Consider the following 17,024-nt stretch of genomic DNA (forward strand, 5'->3'; position numbering starts at 1 on the left):
AATTGCTGCCACAAATAACAAAAAGTACTGTAGTGCTTCAAATCGTGCGTTCCACTGGCCAGAAATGACGTTGTACGCTCGTACCTTGCTAGACACGTTTCACCCTCCCACTAGCTACAGATGACGCCTAGTGGGAGGGCGAAACACATCTAACAAGGCACGAGCGTACAACGTCATTTCCGGCCAGTGGAACGCACGCTGCAATTTGCAGTAACCACCGAGACGCACACAGCGGAATCTGAAAAAGTTTTAATGTAAGTGGATACATTTTTCTACAATAAAGTGATATAAACGTATTTCACTATGGCGAGTGCTTTCTTTATATGTCACTGAGGAGGAATACACGGCCAGCTATAGGGCACAGCAGCCCCGCACAGTGTTTATGGTTCCTGCTCAGACCTGCACTGGGATACCATCCATGAGATACAGGCTCTTATCCTGAATTGTTCCAGAGGAGTATACGGCTAACCATAGAGCACAGCAGCCCTGCACAGTGTTTGTGGTTCCTGCTCAGACCTACATTGGGATACCATCTATGAGATACAGGCTCTTGTCTTGAGTCGTTCCAGTGAGTAGGGACGCAGCAGGGAGGCACAAATCCACAGAGCACGATTTGAAGCACTACAGCACTTTTTGCTATTTGTGGCAGCAATTTATGATTTAAATTTTAGAGCATAGCCTATGGATATTTTTAAGTACCGAAGTTTGGCACCATTCCACAAGCGTTGCGCAATTTTAAAGCATGACATGTAAGGTATCTATTTACTCGGCATAACATCATCTTTCATATTATACAAAAAATTGGGCTAAGTTTGGGCTAAGTTTACTTAGTCTTTACTTGTTTTATTTTTTTTATTAGTTCATGAAAGTGTTTTTGCATTTGAAAAATTGTGGCACAAATACTGTGTGACATACAAAATTGCAATGCCTGCCATTTTATTCCTTAGAGTCTCTGCTAAAAATATATATATAATGTTTGGGGTTTGTCTGAGTTTCCAGCAAAAAAAATGATGATTTCTACATGTAGGAGAGAAATGCCAGAATTGATCAATTTATCAATAATCAAAATGATCTTGGATTCTTTTGTCCAGTTTTGGTCTGGAGCTTCTTCTTTCTTTATTTCTATTGTTTGAGCTTCTGTTGGGCACCCATTAAGGGAAACCTTTCTGTGCTGAAGCCACCTCTAGAACTATTGAGCTTGTTTGAAGTTTTCCTTCATCTGATCACATTTGCAAGTTTAAAACTTCCCAGCGTCTCTTGAGTGATTGAAGAGGAGCAATCGGTGTCCAGAAAAATGTCACACTTAATGATTTATTATAATTGTTTATTAAAGAAAAAAGAATAGACGAAGAGGCAGGCTCTGCTCCACAACATGCTGGAGTGCTACAGAGCTGCTGATCAAATGTATTTAACCCTCTCAGTGTCCAACCATTTGCCAATAAATACAGCTCTGAAGAAGGGGGAGGCAGCTCCCCTCGAAATGCGTTGGCTTTATTTGTAGTCTTTTATCTTCAATAAATAATTATAGTAAATCATCAATTGGGGGGTTTTCCTGCTCCTCTTCAATCACACAAGGTTTCCTTGTGGTAATGGCCCCATTGTCATCATCAGAAAGGTAGCAGTCCTAGACCCCAATGGAGTCTATTACCTACAACCTACAATTGAGTACAACCCATTGGAAGCGATTCCCTCTATACAATTTGAATGGTATCCTGCACTGGATATGCCATTTTGTCAAGCAACCATTTTGTTTCAGAGCTCTGCCACAGGGAACACGTGTCTTCCTCAGGGGGATATGAAATAGGAAATCATATCCCCCTGAGGAAGACACGTGATCCCTGTGTCGTCACGCGTAGGGGAGGGGAAAGGACGGATGGAGCAATACATTATTGTCTAGGTGAGGCTGTCAGCTATCGGCGCACGCTGTGGAGACCGGCGGCGCTGTGCAGTCTCTCCCACTATACCACCACGATTTCCACCATTTACTTGATGCTATTGTCCAAGTGCATGTGTTGCACCTACAAATGTGAGTGATATTTATCCACCTTTATTTAATAAAAGCTGATTGTTTAAGGATTTCATACACTATTGCAAGTCTTTTTGTTTGCAAATATACTGCATTGATTGACGCTGCAACTCCTGTGAATGAGAGGAGCCCTGAAGGATATGGATGGATGATGTTTTTAGGATAACAATCTATGCGCTCTTTTTAAGGATTTGAGGAGAGCACCCATTCACAAGGGGGTGCACGGCTCACTCTGGTCACTTCTCTCTGGGAGCACAGATCACTTTAGGATTACATTTTGGACTTTGTTTATTGGCTTTTTGCACTTTGCACACTGGACTTTTTTATATCTATATATTTTCTCTTTTCTATGAGTATTATATTATATATTTACCACTTTATTAGCACTATTGGCACTTTAATATTATGTCACATATAAATATTTGGGTTTTTTAATAATTTAAGAACAAATTAATGAATTTAATAATTTTTTATTTGCGCAACACTATATATTTATTTCAATTAAGCACACTATTATGAGAAGTGGATTGTCTGCGGCAAATAACTGATCGATTTAGAGCCTCAGGGTTGCTCGCAGGACTTATTCCTTAAGCTGTCCTGTAAAGCTGGCCAGAGACGCGTCGTAAATTCCACAGCCAAATTGTTCCTTAGGAAAATGAACTCATTCACACACAAATTTATAACATTAAACACAAACAAGATATGTCTCTAGAAAGTGTATAGTTAAATGCAAAATAAAATACTGAGCGGAACGAGACCATGCATGATCCCCCTGTCACATATAGAATTGATGATAGCAATAAGATATTTTCCTGTGCAATACTATATTCATGTTAAGTATCATTTGAAGCTAAATTACTGGCTGAATGATAAACTAGCAGTTTAAAGAATGTAATCATTACATATTTCGAGATATGAATTATGTTATAAATCTGTCTAAACGGGAGGTTCCTTGGCATTGTCTACACCTTAGGGCCGCCCATGGCTACTGTGTTTATTGGTCAGGGACCTCTGGTGACACCCCCTGCGGTCTCAGAGAAAAAGAGAGAGGCAGATGGTGTTAGTGAGTTCTCATGTACCATCAAAGAAAGAAACATCTATCAAGGAGGACCGATCACACTGGCTCAGCTTCTGAAACTCTGATAATACTCAGGACATTGACTGCAAGTATTCTTACTTCTCAATCATAGGTGTGCGCACGGGGTGTGCCGGGTGTGCCTGGGCACACCCTAATCACCCTGTGTCTGTTAGTGTAGGGCCGGCTGCCTCCCGAGATCTCCATCTTTGGCACTGAGGGTAGTGAGATACTCGGTGGAGAGGCGGCTGTGCTGTTGGCTCCAGCAGACAGTGAGGCTTGCCATGTGTGTGACACTGTCAGGTAATGTTACTGCTTGCAGGGAGAAAGACAAGCTGTCAAAACTTAGCGGTGATGTCGGGGATGGGCGGGACCGAACAGCTATCAAAAACCAGCCAATGGGATGGGGTCTGGACGGCTGCTTCATTTATGTGGCTCCGCCCCTTTCTTAAGCAGCGCAATCATTGGCTGGTGTTTGACAGCTGCTTGATCCCGCCCACCCCCGACATCACCTCTAAGTTTTGACAGCTGGTCTTTCTCCCTGCAAGCAGCTACATGACAGTGACTGTGTCACACACACAGTGGGGTACCAATAGGGGGGCGCACTGGGGGGTATCAGCCAGCGTCCTCTGAGAGATCCTGTATGGCAGTGTGAAGGCAGCTGCAGTGGTAGCTCCTTCAATCCGTGCTGCAAGCGGGGGGCGGAGACGCGGCGGGATGAAGGGGCGGAGCCGCGGCGGGGAGAAAGGGGCGGAGCCTCAACAGGAAGGAGGGGGCGGGGCCTCGACTGGAAGAATGGGGCGGAGCCTCGGCGGGAAGAAGGTGAGTGCCCATTGCCCAAGTGTGTGTGCTCTGTGTTGGATAGGAGGAGGATGGGGAAGCTGCATATAGAGGAATTCATCCTTCCCTATCCTTCCTGCAGCTGCTGAATAACTGATTGTCCTCCTCTCCCTCCTGCAGGAAGAATGGTGAAAGATCAATTCCTCTATATGCAGCTGCCCCATCCCCCTCCTATACAACTTCCTTTGCTGGCCCCCCAGTGCTCTCTTAACCCCCCTCCAGTGTTCTTATCCCCCCCTCAGTGCTCTTAACCCCCCCCCAGTGCACTAGACCCCCAGTTCTTTAGCCCCCCCCATGCTCTTCAGCTCCCCACAGTGCTTTTTATCTCCCTCCCCCCTATGCTCCCTGTCCCCCCCCCAGTGCTCTCCACCCCCTGGTTTTCCCTGCCCGCCCCCCAAGTGCTCCCTGTCCCCCCCAGTGCTCTCCACCCCCCTGGTTTTCCCTGCTCGCCCCCCCCCCAGTGCTCTCCACCCTCTGCACCTTCCAACCCCCCTACAATGCTATGCAAACCCCCTCTTAATTCTCTCCTGTCCCCCCCGCCCACCGTGCCCTTCACCTCCTCCAGTGCTCTCTGCTTCCCCTGTGCTCTCCGGCCCCCCTAGTGCTCTTCTATCTTCTATCATGTCCTCAGTCTCTGAGCATCTTCTGTGCCACGTCCGTAGTCTCTGACCATCTCCTGTATCATGTCTGCAGTCTCTGACCATCTCCTGTATCACGTCTGCAGTCTCTTACCATCTATTGTATCACGTCTGCAGTCTCTGACCATCTACTGTATCATGTCTGCAGTCTCTGACCATCTCTTGTATCATGTCTGCAGTCTCTGACCATCTCCTGTATCATGTCTGCAGTCTCTGGCCGTCTCATGCCAAGGTTCGCCATCACTGCTCTATATATATATATATACACGCATGTGTGTTTGAGCTTTGGGGTGCACACCCTAATGCAATAGGCTGCGCACGCCTATGTTCTCAATCCTATATCTTATTTTTCTAAACTGCTGAATTGTGTCTCTATTTCTTTGAAACACTTTTTTCTGTAAATATTTTATCTGCACCAATTTTAACCTTTTTATTATTAAACCTTATTTTGAAAAGAGTTAATCTTGTCCCTAAGCTCTTACTGCAAACCAACAACGAACCTGTCTCTTGAAGAGTGCTACTGTATAGAATAAATCCTCTGAACATTCCTGTCTGTGGTGACAGTGCGTGTTACAGACGATTATTCTAAATTCATAATTGGTATTTCTAAAATTACGAGCGTCCGCTGGGCTCATATTAACGTAGCGGTGGTGGCATTGAAAGGGTTAATTGCTTAATTAGCCCAGTGACAATGGCTCTCAGTCTGCTGGCATCTAGATTGTGGTCCTGCAAGCTGGAAAATTGTTACGCAAGTGACGGCAGGGTGTGAGATTGGCTGGTCCTTGGTCACGAGTTAGTGAGAAGGGCAGGGATCTGATACCCGCCACCGTCACACCATTCACATCGGCATCTGTCGCTGGGCAGCCTCTGGCGGTACCAGTCCAGAGATGTCTCCTACTGCACTTGACAGCTCCTCTTGAGCAAGTTATTTTGGTGGTATTGAAGGGATGAAATAGGGAAGGGGAGACTTCACAAAGACACTGCAGAGATGTAGGTTCCAGAACAGACAGCCAACAGTGTGTGAGCTGAAGTGGGACCAGGGAACATGCATCCTGCTCATTCTGTGCTTGTTCACACCTGCAGCATCATCACAGGCTATGCTTTATTAATAAGGGGTGGGGATAGGACACCAGCACTGATGTCTGTCATATCATGCTCACTAGTGTCAACAGTGGTCCAGCATTAAAATAAAAAACTAAAGGGGGGGCTTTTACCAATTTTGAAGGAAGAACACAAACAGCAGAAGTAATTCAAAAGGTATTAAAAATGATGATGTCCAGGGCTGGGCTTTAACTAACACCTAATCTAACCTATATAGGCGGTCTATTTATAAAACATGTGTTGCAGGAATGTCAGTGTCATGGAACAATCCACAGAGGAAGTGGCATATCTATTAATGGCCAGCAGAATTGCGGATCGGCAAACGGAAATTCACCATGCGCACACGGGCAAGAACGGCCAAGAAGATATATGCGCCAGCGCGCACGCAATGCATGACAGATCCTGGCACCCAGTGGCCTATTTAAAGCCAGCAGCAGCAAACACTAGTAGCTGGATGACCATCAGCTCCCCATGTTCTTGTGCCTTGTGTATCCTCATCTTGGACCCCCTGTTACTGATAAGGCTTGCCTTTTGACCTGGTTCACCTCAGTTCTTGGCTCTGACTCCTGGTGAATATTCCGAATGGCCTTTAGCACACAAACTTGTGGTCTTGTTGCCCTCTCTGGACCAAGGGTATCCAAATATACTGAAAAACAACAAGAGAGGGGCGCACCAACCTAGTGCATTACCACTAAAAGAGTTTATTATAATACAAAAAGGTAGCACACATTGTACTCACAAAGATGTAGGATGTTTAGCACCCTCCTAGGTAGGTGCTAGAGAGTGAGTATAGTTTTGGCTCTGTCTGCCTATCAGAGGAGCAGCAGGTAAATTCTATATTCTCTCTGCTTAACAGGGAGCAGGATCTATAAGGTAGGTCTGCTCAATGTGCTCAGTGTGTGATTCATCTGGTCTGGGGAATGTCCACACTGGTCCAGTAGGGAGGCATGTTGGACAGTGGAGGAAACCTGGCCATGGGGCACACAGGCTTTGATACAGCCCCAGTGATTGGCACAGACTGCTGTCTCTGAGCATTGCGGGATGTGGTATAAAAGCCAGAAACACATGTGCTCGGGGTCTTTGGCTGGTGAGCAGAGTCCCGGAAGGAGGGTGGCGACTCTCCTCTGCTGCAGTTGGTGTATGGTCACAGGCAGTCGGCCTGGGGAACCTAAATCCAGAGGTCCAGGAGAGCAGACTAGAGGGATTGAGACACTGGAGAACCTGGAAAAACAGTATCGTGAGTACAGGGGATCATGTCTAAGGGCCTGACCAGGAAGAGGGCCACCCTGGACTAGAGTAGTCAGAGGATGGTCGTCAGCTGTTGAAAGCGGGTGCTAGGCAAGTACCCTGAAGATAGTGTGCAACCAAGTCTTTTGTTCAGAGACGCAGCATCTATACTTCATCTAGTGGCAAGGTTAATTTCGCAGCCTGGCTGTGTCTTCAGATAGAAGTCCACAGGATTGTGAATAGTTCAAGTTCCGGAGGATCCTACTCTATCCCTTCTCCCATCCCTAGTTATAATAAAACAACAAAAACAACCAAAACCCCTGGACTGTTCATTGACTGAGCCAGAAAGTAAAGTGTTAAGTTCTGCATGCAGTTGGTAACGGTAACCCAGAGGGACCCAGAAAGGTGAAGAATTCAGCAGTCCTCAAGGGGACAGTCCTACAGATGTATACACGCATGTAGAAATTAGGGACCAATCACCTCCAGTATACTCCTGAACTGCTGGATAATGTGATTGTGAGGGACTCCGGACACCCCGAATGGGTATCTCCACTAAGAAGCTGCTTCCTAAGCTCTGGAACACGAGATCTGTGAATCTGGCTATAGTTACCCCAAGAACTCGACAGTACAAGTTTTGGAGTCAACCCGAAAATAAACAGTTTATTGAAACACAGGCACAAAGAGATATAAACTGTGGGACAATCCCCCTCCCCCTTAGCAGCCTAGCAGCCAATTCACATACACATATACATCCCATAATAGGTTGATCTTAAGGCAGACAGAAACAATAGAACGAGAGTATACAGGTACTTAACAATAACAAAGCCCACCCCACCTCACTATCTAGCAAGGGTCTATGAGACACTCCTGCAATATTCTAGCAATCTGAAAAGTCAAACCGTTCATCTTCATATATTTCCTGAGGGACACTATTCAGAAATATCATTGTACTAAGTGAAAGAGCCCCTCACTCTTTCAACACAAACCACACATATAGAAACTAGGATAACCGGGGTAACATGAAAGGCTGAGTCCAGTGTGGTTGTACAGCGAGTCTGATTAGTGCAGACCCGACTGGGGTTCTTGGTCACCCTGTGCCCCTAATAGACACAGGGTGACTTACACATAGGAGGGACTGGGGAAGCTGGACAAAGAGTCTCCCAACCTCCCTAAAGCAATCTGGGTTTCACAAGCCCCCCAACCAAAGTGACTCACATCACAGTGTTGGTATCTGAAATGGTCTGGCTGATGCGTTTTGAGGGAGGGAGCTTCTGGTCAGTAGCACTTTTGGCTCTGAGGAAGAGGGTCCTCCCTCGAAACGCGTCAGCCACACCATTTTGGATACCATCACATTATCCAGCAGTTCAGGAGTTTTCTGGAGGCGATTGGTCTCTAATTTCTACATGCGTGTATACATCCTACGTTTGTGAGTGCAATGTGTGCTACCGTTTTGGATTTCAATAAATTCTTTTAGTGGTAATGCACAAGGTTGGTGCGCCCTTCTCTTGTTGTTGCTCTACAGCACATCCTGCCTGTTCCTGCTGCCATCTGGTGATCAGATCTGCAGACTACTACAACTGGCAACCTGTGCTTCTTGGGCACTGCATTCCCTGTACCACCTCCAGGGGTGTCCTGCACTTAGCCACAAAAGGAGGCCTCTCAGCACACTCCGGCCTGTGACCTGGTACGTAATAGTCAGAAACATTTGCTCAAACTGAATAAAACTTTCCATATTTTTCCAGTAGATTAATTCATGAATCATGAGCTCCATCTAGTGACCAAAATGTGGTATTTTTTTAAAAAAAATATCTTAATGAGAAAATATGCTGCATTTTGGCCAGCTGATAATACAGGAATTGGTATAATCTAACATTCAGCAAACTATTTTTTTCTAAATAGACCCCTAATCCTCACAGAGCCTTATTCAAAACATACGGGCTACAATCTCGTACACAAGCTCTGATCTCAATCACAGTTGGGTTCGTGGTTGAGATCAGAGATGAGGTATCACGTACCTGATCAGAGGCCGAGGTGCTGAGAGGGCTTCCCTTGTGACCCTGGAGGTGGAGACAGGGAATGCTGTGCCCAAAGGAACAGGGGTCGCCAGCTGCGGCAAGCTCCGGTGAAGAGGTGACTGCTGTGGTAGTAGACACGTAGTGCGTGCTGAAATGCAGGATACCTTGAAGGTGACTGGAGGAGGTAGCCAGGCGTGCAACAAGAGCGAGGTCAAGGTCAAGCCAAGGGGTCAAACACAGTTCATCAAGCAGTAGAGGAGTCCGTAGGAGCAAGCCGGGGGTCATACACGGTAACAGCAGACTGGAGCAGAGTAGGTAAAACAAGCCGATGGTCGGAGCCAGGAGGAGAGACAAGACAGGTGAGACAAGCCGGGTCGGTAACAGGTAATCCAAGTAAACAGGAACAGGAACACAGGAAACAGGAAGCTGAAGATCATCCAGCAACTAATGGCTGGAGCAGGCTGGTTTAACCACTCTGCAACCGCTCACAGTAATACTACTGCGGCAGAGTGGTTCGTTATCGTCCAGTCACGTAGTATTAACGTGACTGGACACTCCCCCTTCTGGGCGGCGCTTGCGCGCCGCCGGAGGCTCGCTCCCGCTGTTTTCATTCACAGCGGGAGTCGGGCCAGGGGAGGAGCAGCGGCGATCGCCGCTGCTCTTACCCGATCGTCGGGGATCGAGTCTGGAGGTCCGCCCGCTGTGTGTAAACACAGCGGGCGGATCTCCATAGTGACAGGGAGTGACAGATCGGACTGTTCAGCATAGCTGGACATCCGATCTGTCCATGAATCACTCAGTCACCTCCCCCCCTACACGTCAGTAAGCACCAGGCATACATTAACCCCTCCCTCTCCAATAAAATTAACCCCTTCCCTGCCAGTGTCATTTTTACAGTAACAGTGCATATTTATAGCACTGATTACTGCAGTAATGTCACTGGTACCCCCAAAAGTGTCAAAAATGTCAGTCAGGGGTCCGGTCTGTCCGCCGCAATGTCGCAGTCCCGCAAAAAAAATCGCAGATCGCCGCCATTACGCGTTAAAAAAACCCACCAAAAATGACAGAAATCTTTCCCTTTGTTAGTAAACGCAATAACTTTTGCGCAAACCAATCAAAATACGCTTATTGCGATTTTTTTTACCAAACATATGTAGCATAAAACAAATTGGCCAAAAATTTTTAAAAAAATTGGTTTTTACATCTTTTTTGGGGGGAATTTCATATAAAAAAATGTTAAAAATATTGTTATTTTTTCAAAATAAACGCTCTTTTTTTGTTTATAGCGCAAAAAGTAAAAATCACACAGGTGATCAAATACCACCAAAAGAAAGCTCTGTTTGTGGGAAAAAAAGGACGTAAATTTCGTTTGGATACGGCGTAGCACGACCGCGCAATTGTCAGTTGAAGTCGCACAGCGCCGAATCGCAAAAAGTGGCCTGGACGGAAGACAGCAAAATCCTCCGGTGGTAAAGTGGTTAAATAGGCCACTGGGCGTCGCTGCATTAGTGTGGGCGGAAGATTCAGTTCTCTTGTGGGAAGTTCCCTGACAGTGCCCCCCCCCCCCCAAAGGGCAGCCTCCGGATGCCCAATTGGGCCTGCTTCTCAGGATGCCTGTTGAAAAAATCTCTAAGAAGTTTGGGGGCATGAACGTTATTTGCAGGCTCCCATGAACTTTCCTCAGGTGAATACCCTTTCCACTTAATCAGGTATTGGACCTGTCTTCCCCTCTTTCGGCAGTCTAGGATGGCCTCTACCTCATACTCAAATTCCTCACCCACCGAGAGGGGAGGTGGTTGGTGGATCACCCCTTCCTGAGAAAGGGCCAGAAGAGGCAGACTTGAGCAAGGAGATATGGAAAACAGGATGGATCCTGTAGGAATCCGGTAAGGAAAGTTCGAAGGCTACAGGGTTGATTTCCTTCTTGATTTTGAAAGGGCCAATGTACCTTGGATCCAACTTTCGTGATGGGCAAGGTAGTTTGAGGTTTGCCATGGAGAGCCACACTTCATCCCCCACTTTCAAGGCTGGATTCTCCTTTCTCTTCTTGTCATATGACCTCTTGTAATCTTCCTGTGCTTTACGCATGGTTGCCTGGAGGGTTAGGTAGTTCTCTTGGATAAAGGTTAATCTATCCTGAACCGCAGGTATCGTTGCTTCTGGCACAGGGTTGGGTAAAAAAGAGGGGTGAAAGCCGTAATTGGCCCAGAATGGGGACTGGTTGGTGGTGGCATGAATAGAGTTATTGTAAGCAAACTCTGCGCAGGGCAGTAAGGCCACCCAATTATCCTGTGAGAAGGAAGAAAAACAACAAAGGTATTGTTCCAACGTTTGATTTGTTCTCTCCGTTTGGCCATTGCTCTGGGGTTGATAGGCAGAAGATAAGCAAATCTTGATATCCAAAGCCTTGCAAAGGGCCCTCCAGAATCGAGAGGTGAATTGTACCCCCCTGTCCGAGACAATACTGTTTGGTACGCCGTGTAGCCTTACAATCTCCTTGATGAAGATATGTGCTGTGTCCATGGCTGAGGGAGTGCCCACCATAGGCAGGAAGTGTGCCATCTTTGATAAGCGGTCTACTACTACCAGGATAGTGGAAAAACCTTCAGAAGGGGGCAGTTCTACAATAAACATCCTCCAAGGCTGGTCCGGAACAGGCAGAGGTCTTAGCAAGCCCCAAGTCTGCGTGAGACTTCCTTTACTTCGGGTACAGGTCGTACAAGAACTTACATAGTCTTTGCAGTCCTGTCTAAGGTTGGGCCACCAATAGGAACGTTGGATCAGTTCTAATGTCTTGCGGACCCCAAAATGGCCTGCCAGCTGGTGGTCGTGGAACGTTTTAAGAACCTGGACTCTGGCTCCCTCGGGTACAAAAATCTTATCCCCGTGCCACAAAAGACCTTCCTGCCTTCTAAGTGTGGGGATTTCGGACTCAGGGCACCTGGCAGAAACCTGTTCCAGGGTGGCCCTTAGATCAGGCTGGATAAGAAGAAAGTTCTGGGGAGACAGAATGGTGCAGGGGGTGGCAGTATTTGGGGTCTCAGGGAACATTCGTGACAGAGCATCCGCTTTACCATTCTTGGATCCTGGGCGATAGGTGAGGTGAAAATTAAACCTTGAGAAAAACAAGGCCCACCTGGCCTGTCGTGGTCTTAAGCGTTTGGCAGATCTAAGATACTCCAAGTTCTTATGGTCGGTGAATATCATAATTGGGTGCGCTGCACCCTCCAGGAGATATCTCCACTCCTCCAGAGCGACTTTGATGGCCAGCAGTTCCCGATCCCCAACATCATAGTTCCTTTCTGGCTGAGAGAGCTTTTGGGAGAAGAAAGCCACTGGATGTAATAAGTGCAGATGTTGAGATAGGACGGCCCCTGTGGCGACTTCAGATGCATCAACCTCCAGTACGTAGGGCAGGGCGGGGTCGGGATGCTGCAGGACAGGGGCAGAAGTGAATAACGCCTTTAATTTATCAAAAGCCTCTTGAGCCTCTTGGGACCACTGGAAGCGGCACTGTTGGCGGGTTTGCTGGGTAATCAGGGCGATAATGCCAGAAAAGTCCTTGATGAACCTCCGATAGAAATTGTCCGTGGGAGCTGGCCACTCCAGGATGGCAGATACCTTCTGGGGGTCCATGGCTACCCCATCAATGGAAATGATCAGACCCAAAAATTGTATAGAAGTCTTTTCAAAGGAACACTTCTCTGCTTTTGCATAGAGTCCGTGTACCCTTAGTGTGGACAGCACTTTCTTGACATGGATTCTATGTAGTTCCAGGGTAGGGGAGAAGACAAGAATGTCATCCAGGTACACAATCATGAAGTTATACAGGTATTCTCTAAAGATATTATTCACGAAGTGCTGAAAGGTAGCTGGAGCATTACATAGACCAAAGGGCATAACCAGGTACTCAAAATGCCCAAAACGTGTTCGAAAGGCTGTTTTCCATTCATCGCCCTCGCGAATGTGTACTAGGTTGTAGGCACCGCGCAAGTCTAATTTAGTAAAGACCCAGGCGGTACGGAACCTCTGAAAGAGCTCAGGAACAAGTGGAAGAGGGTACCGGTTTTTAATGGTGATTTTATTGAGCTCTCTGTAATCCACACAGGGTCTCAGGGTATGATCTTTCTTTTCTACGAAGAAAATTCCGTCGCCAGCTGGAGAAGATGAGGGGCGGATGAATCCCTTCTTTAGGTTTTCATCAATGTACTGGCGCAACACCTCAAGCTCAGTCTCTGAAAGTGGAAAAATCCTTCCAAAGGGAACTTCTGCACCAGGTAATAGCTCGATAGGGCAGTCGTAGGGGCGATGGGGTGGTAGTATATCGGCCTTCTTTTTGTCAAAGACGTCCAGGAAATCATGGTAAACTGGAGGAACATCCTGGCTGGAGTCGGAGACTGGCTGGACAGTCAGGCAACTGGAAGGAGACACAGGTTTGGGCATCAGACAGTGCTGAAGGCAGTAGGGGGACCCAAAGAAGATCTCCCTTCGGATCCAGTCTATCTGCGGGTTGTGCGCCTGCAACCATGGTATCCCCAGAATTATGGGGAACATGGGGGAACATAAAATAGCAAACTTCAGGAACTCTTAATGGTCACAGTCAGTAATGGTAAGAATAGGTACCGTCTCGTGAGTAACAGGCCCGGATCGAGGAGTGGTACCGTCGGCCAACTGGGCCTTGAGTTTAAGTTCTTTAGTCTGAATAGGAATCCGGAAGTCCTTGGCAAGGGTTACATCCAAGAAGCAACTACATGCCCCAGAGTCAATTATTGCTGGGAGTCGGACCTCCCCTTTCGCTACCTGTAGGGAGACATGGAGAACAAGATGAGTAAGGGAAGATCCTGAGACTTGCTGATACATAGAGTTGTGTGGGGAAGACTTACTGGGCCTCACAGGGCAGTTGCGGAGAAAGTGTCCAGCCTCCCCACAGTAGAGGCAGAGGTTAGCCCGCCTGCGGCGGAGTCTCTCATCAGAGGTCAGGGCAGAACGAACCATGCCAATTTGCATAGGTTCTCCTTCAGAGGAAGCTGGTGTGGCCGGAATAGGTGCAGGGACAACTGGGACCTTAGGCAGCATCCAGGAAGGCCGGAAGGACTGAACACGTTCAGATCGCCGCTCCCGCAGGCGTCTGTCCAGTTGGAGGGCGAGCTGAATGAGGCCCACCAAATTGGTAGGGCTTTCTACTCATGCCAGCTCATCTTTGAGGGCCTCAGATAGGCCAAGTCGGTACTGGTACCTGAGGGCGGCATCGTTCCATTCAGTATCCGCTGACCATTTGCGGAAGTCCACAGTGTAGTCTTCAGCAGGGCGCCTCCCCTGCTGTAAGGTATGGAGAGTGGCCTCTGCAGTGGCCCTGTGTTGTGGGTCATCATATAGTTGGCCCATGGCTTCAAAAAAGGTGTCCAAAGTGTTGATGACAAGACTTTTTTGTTCCAACAGGTGATGAGCCCAGGACTGCGGTTCATCGGAGAGCAGAGAGATGACAAATCCCACTTTAACTGTTTCCAGGGAGAAGGTCCAAAGGTTGCAGAGCCAGGTAGAGAGAACAGGCATTCTTAAAGGCCCTGAACTTCCTCCGATCGCCCGAAAAATGCTCTGGAGTGGGCACCCTGGGATCAGGAGGAGGAGCCATCATCATAGGAGTGGGTAAGTGACGCTCCGGGGTCAGTGAGGCTGAGGCAAGACCTGCAGAAGGATGAGCTGTAGTTGCGGAAGATACTGCCAAGTTCTGTAAACGACCCTCCAACTGGAAGTACCCGTCCTGTAGGTTGGTCACTGCTTGAGTGAGGGCTGCGACTTGCTGGCACAGAGCCTCGAGCTGGGAAGCACCTCTGTCGGCCTCTGACATATTGTGGCTGGATGATACTATCACGTACCTGATCAGAGGCCGAGGTGCTGAGAGGGCTTCCCTTGTGGCTAAGTGCAAGGCACCCCTGGAGGTGGAGACAGGTAATGCTGTGCCCAAAGGAACAGGGGTCACCAGCTGCGGCAAGCTCTGGTGAAGAGGTGACTGCTGTGGTAGTAGACACGTAGTGCGTGTTGAAATGCAGGATACCTTGAAGGTGACTGGAGGAGGTAGCCAGGCGTGCGACAAGAGCGAGGTCAAGCCAAGGGGTCAAACACAGTTCATCAAGCAGTAGAGGAGTCCATAGGAGCAAGCCGGGGGTCATACACGGGAACAGCAGACTGGAGCAGAGTAGGTAAAACAAGCCGATGGTCGGAGCCAGGAGGAGAGACAAGACAGGTGAGACAAGCCGGGTCGGTAACAGGTAATCCAAGTAAACAGGAACAGGAACACAGGAAACAGGAAGCTGAAGATCATCCAGCAACTAATGGCTGGAGCAGGCTGGTTTAAATAGGCCACTGGGCGTCGCTGCATTAGTGTGGGCGGAAGATTCAGTTCTCTTGTGGGAAGTTCCCTGACATGAGGCTAATGCAGATAAACTGGTACAACTTAAGTAGAGGGTGTTACAACATCCCAAATATAACAGGGGTTACAGTCGTCTAGGATAATCCGCTCCCGAACACCAGGACAGCTATCGACCACTCCATCCACCATACATGAAGCCCATCAATAATTCCCCCCCAAGTACGAGACAAGGTGAGGTTCAATCAAGAGTAACTCTCTTCTTCTTTATTGAAAGAAACACAGCATTTATATACACTTTGAGAATACCACATGAACAATGACTGTGTAATTACCTCCCTTAGTAGACAGCCAGGTGAGCTCATTAACATGCTTATCAATAGTCTCAGACCCAATTAACATACTGTCCTATTTTAGACAAAAGCACTTAGTTAATCAGTAGGCATTCTTTAGGAGGGGCTGCTGGAAACAATCCCCCCCCCCCCCTTTCTCTGCAGCTAATACACATTGAATTAGCAGACACGGTGTCTCTCCTATTTCCTGGACGCCCAAATTAGGCGTTGCACTTCCTGTGCCTTACAGTTTACAGGAATAAGGTAGATCTCCATATTTCCTGAGAAATATGGGTAATGCATATACTGTCCCATTTGAAATAGTCCAAACCATATTCTCAGTGTACACCACCCTCCCGGTCACCCTGCATTCATAAAAGATGCAGGGTGACTTAAACATAAGAAAGCCACACAAGGCTGGACATGGTGCCTCCCAACCTCTTTAAAGGAATCTGGGGTCCACAACCCCCATGCCCAAAGTGACTCCTGTCACAGAGGGATTTGTTTAATCTCTTTGTATAACCTGAGGTCAGTCACTTCACTGGGTATATGTAAAGCAGGGGTGTCAAATTCAGTTTTATCGTGGGCCACATCAGCATTATGGTTGCCCTCAAAGGGTCGGTTGTATCTGTAAGGCTAGGTGTCAAGAGCCACCATCAGAAGTCAAGAGTCCCCCACCCTCCTTATATCATAGTGCATCTCCCTTTACTTTGTGCTGCCGGGAAGAAGCTGGGATGGAGCTGGGAAGCAGAAAGTGCAGGGTCTGGAGGAGGACCAGAGGAGGGCAGGAGTCAGCTGCCGGAGCCTTCTAAATGCTGAGAAGGGGGAGACAGAGACCAGGGAGTGCTGTGGCTGCACAGAGAGGCGCAGGATCTGGAAGAGGAGTTCTGTGTTCCTCTCTACTGCCGACTGCTGAGACAAGGTGGGGATGGAGATAAGGGGGTTGCCGCAGCTGCAGAAGAGGTGCGAGGGTCACATGAAATGGTCTGGAGGACCAGATTCGTATCACCTGAGGCCAGTCACTTCACTGGGTATATTTAAAGCAGGGGCGTCAAACTCAATGTTATTGTGGGTCACATAAGCATTATGGTTGCCCTCAAAGGGCTGTTTGTATCTGTAAGACTAGATGTCCAGAGTCACCATCAGAAGTCCCCCACCCTCCTTATATTATAATGCACCCCTCTTTACTTTGTGCTGCCAGGAAGAAGCTGGGGTGGAGATGGGAAGCAGAAAGTACAGGGTCTGGAGGAGGACCAGAGGAGGGCAGGAGTCAGCTGCTGGAGTCTGTTAAATGCTGAGACCGGGGAGGTAGAGATGAGGCAGTGCTGTGGCTGCACACAAAGGTGCAGGATCTGGCAGGGGAGTTCTGTGCTCCTCTCTACTGTCAACTGCTGAGACAAGGT

This window comes from Pelophylax lessonae (genome assembly GCF_965119305.1).
Source record: "Pelophylax lessonae genome assembly, chromosome: 7".
NCBI classification, from domain to species: domain Eukaryota; kingdom Metazoa; phylum Chordata; class Amphibia; order Anura; family Ranidae; genus Pelophylax; species Pelophylax lessonae.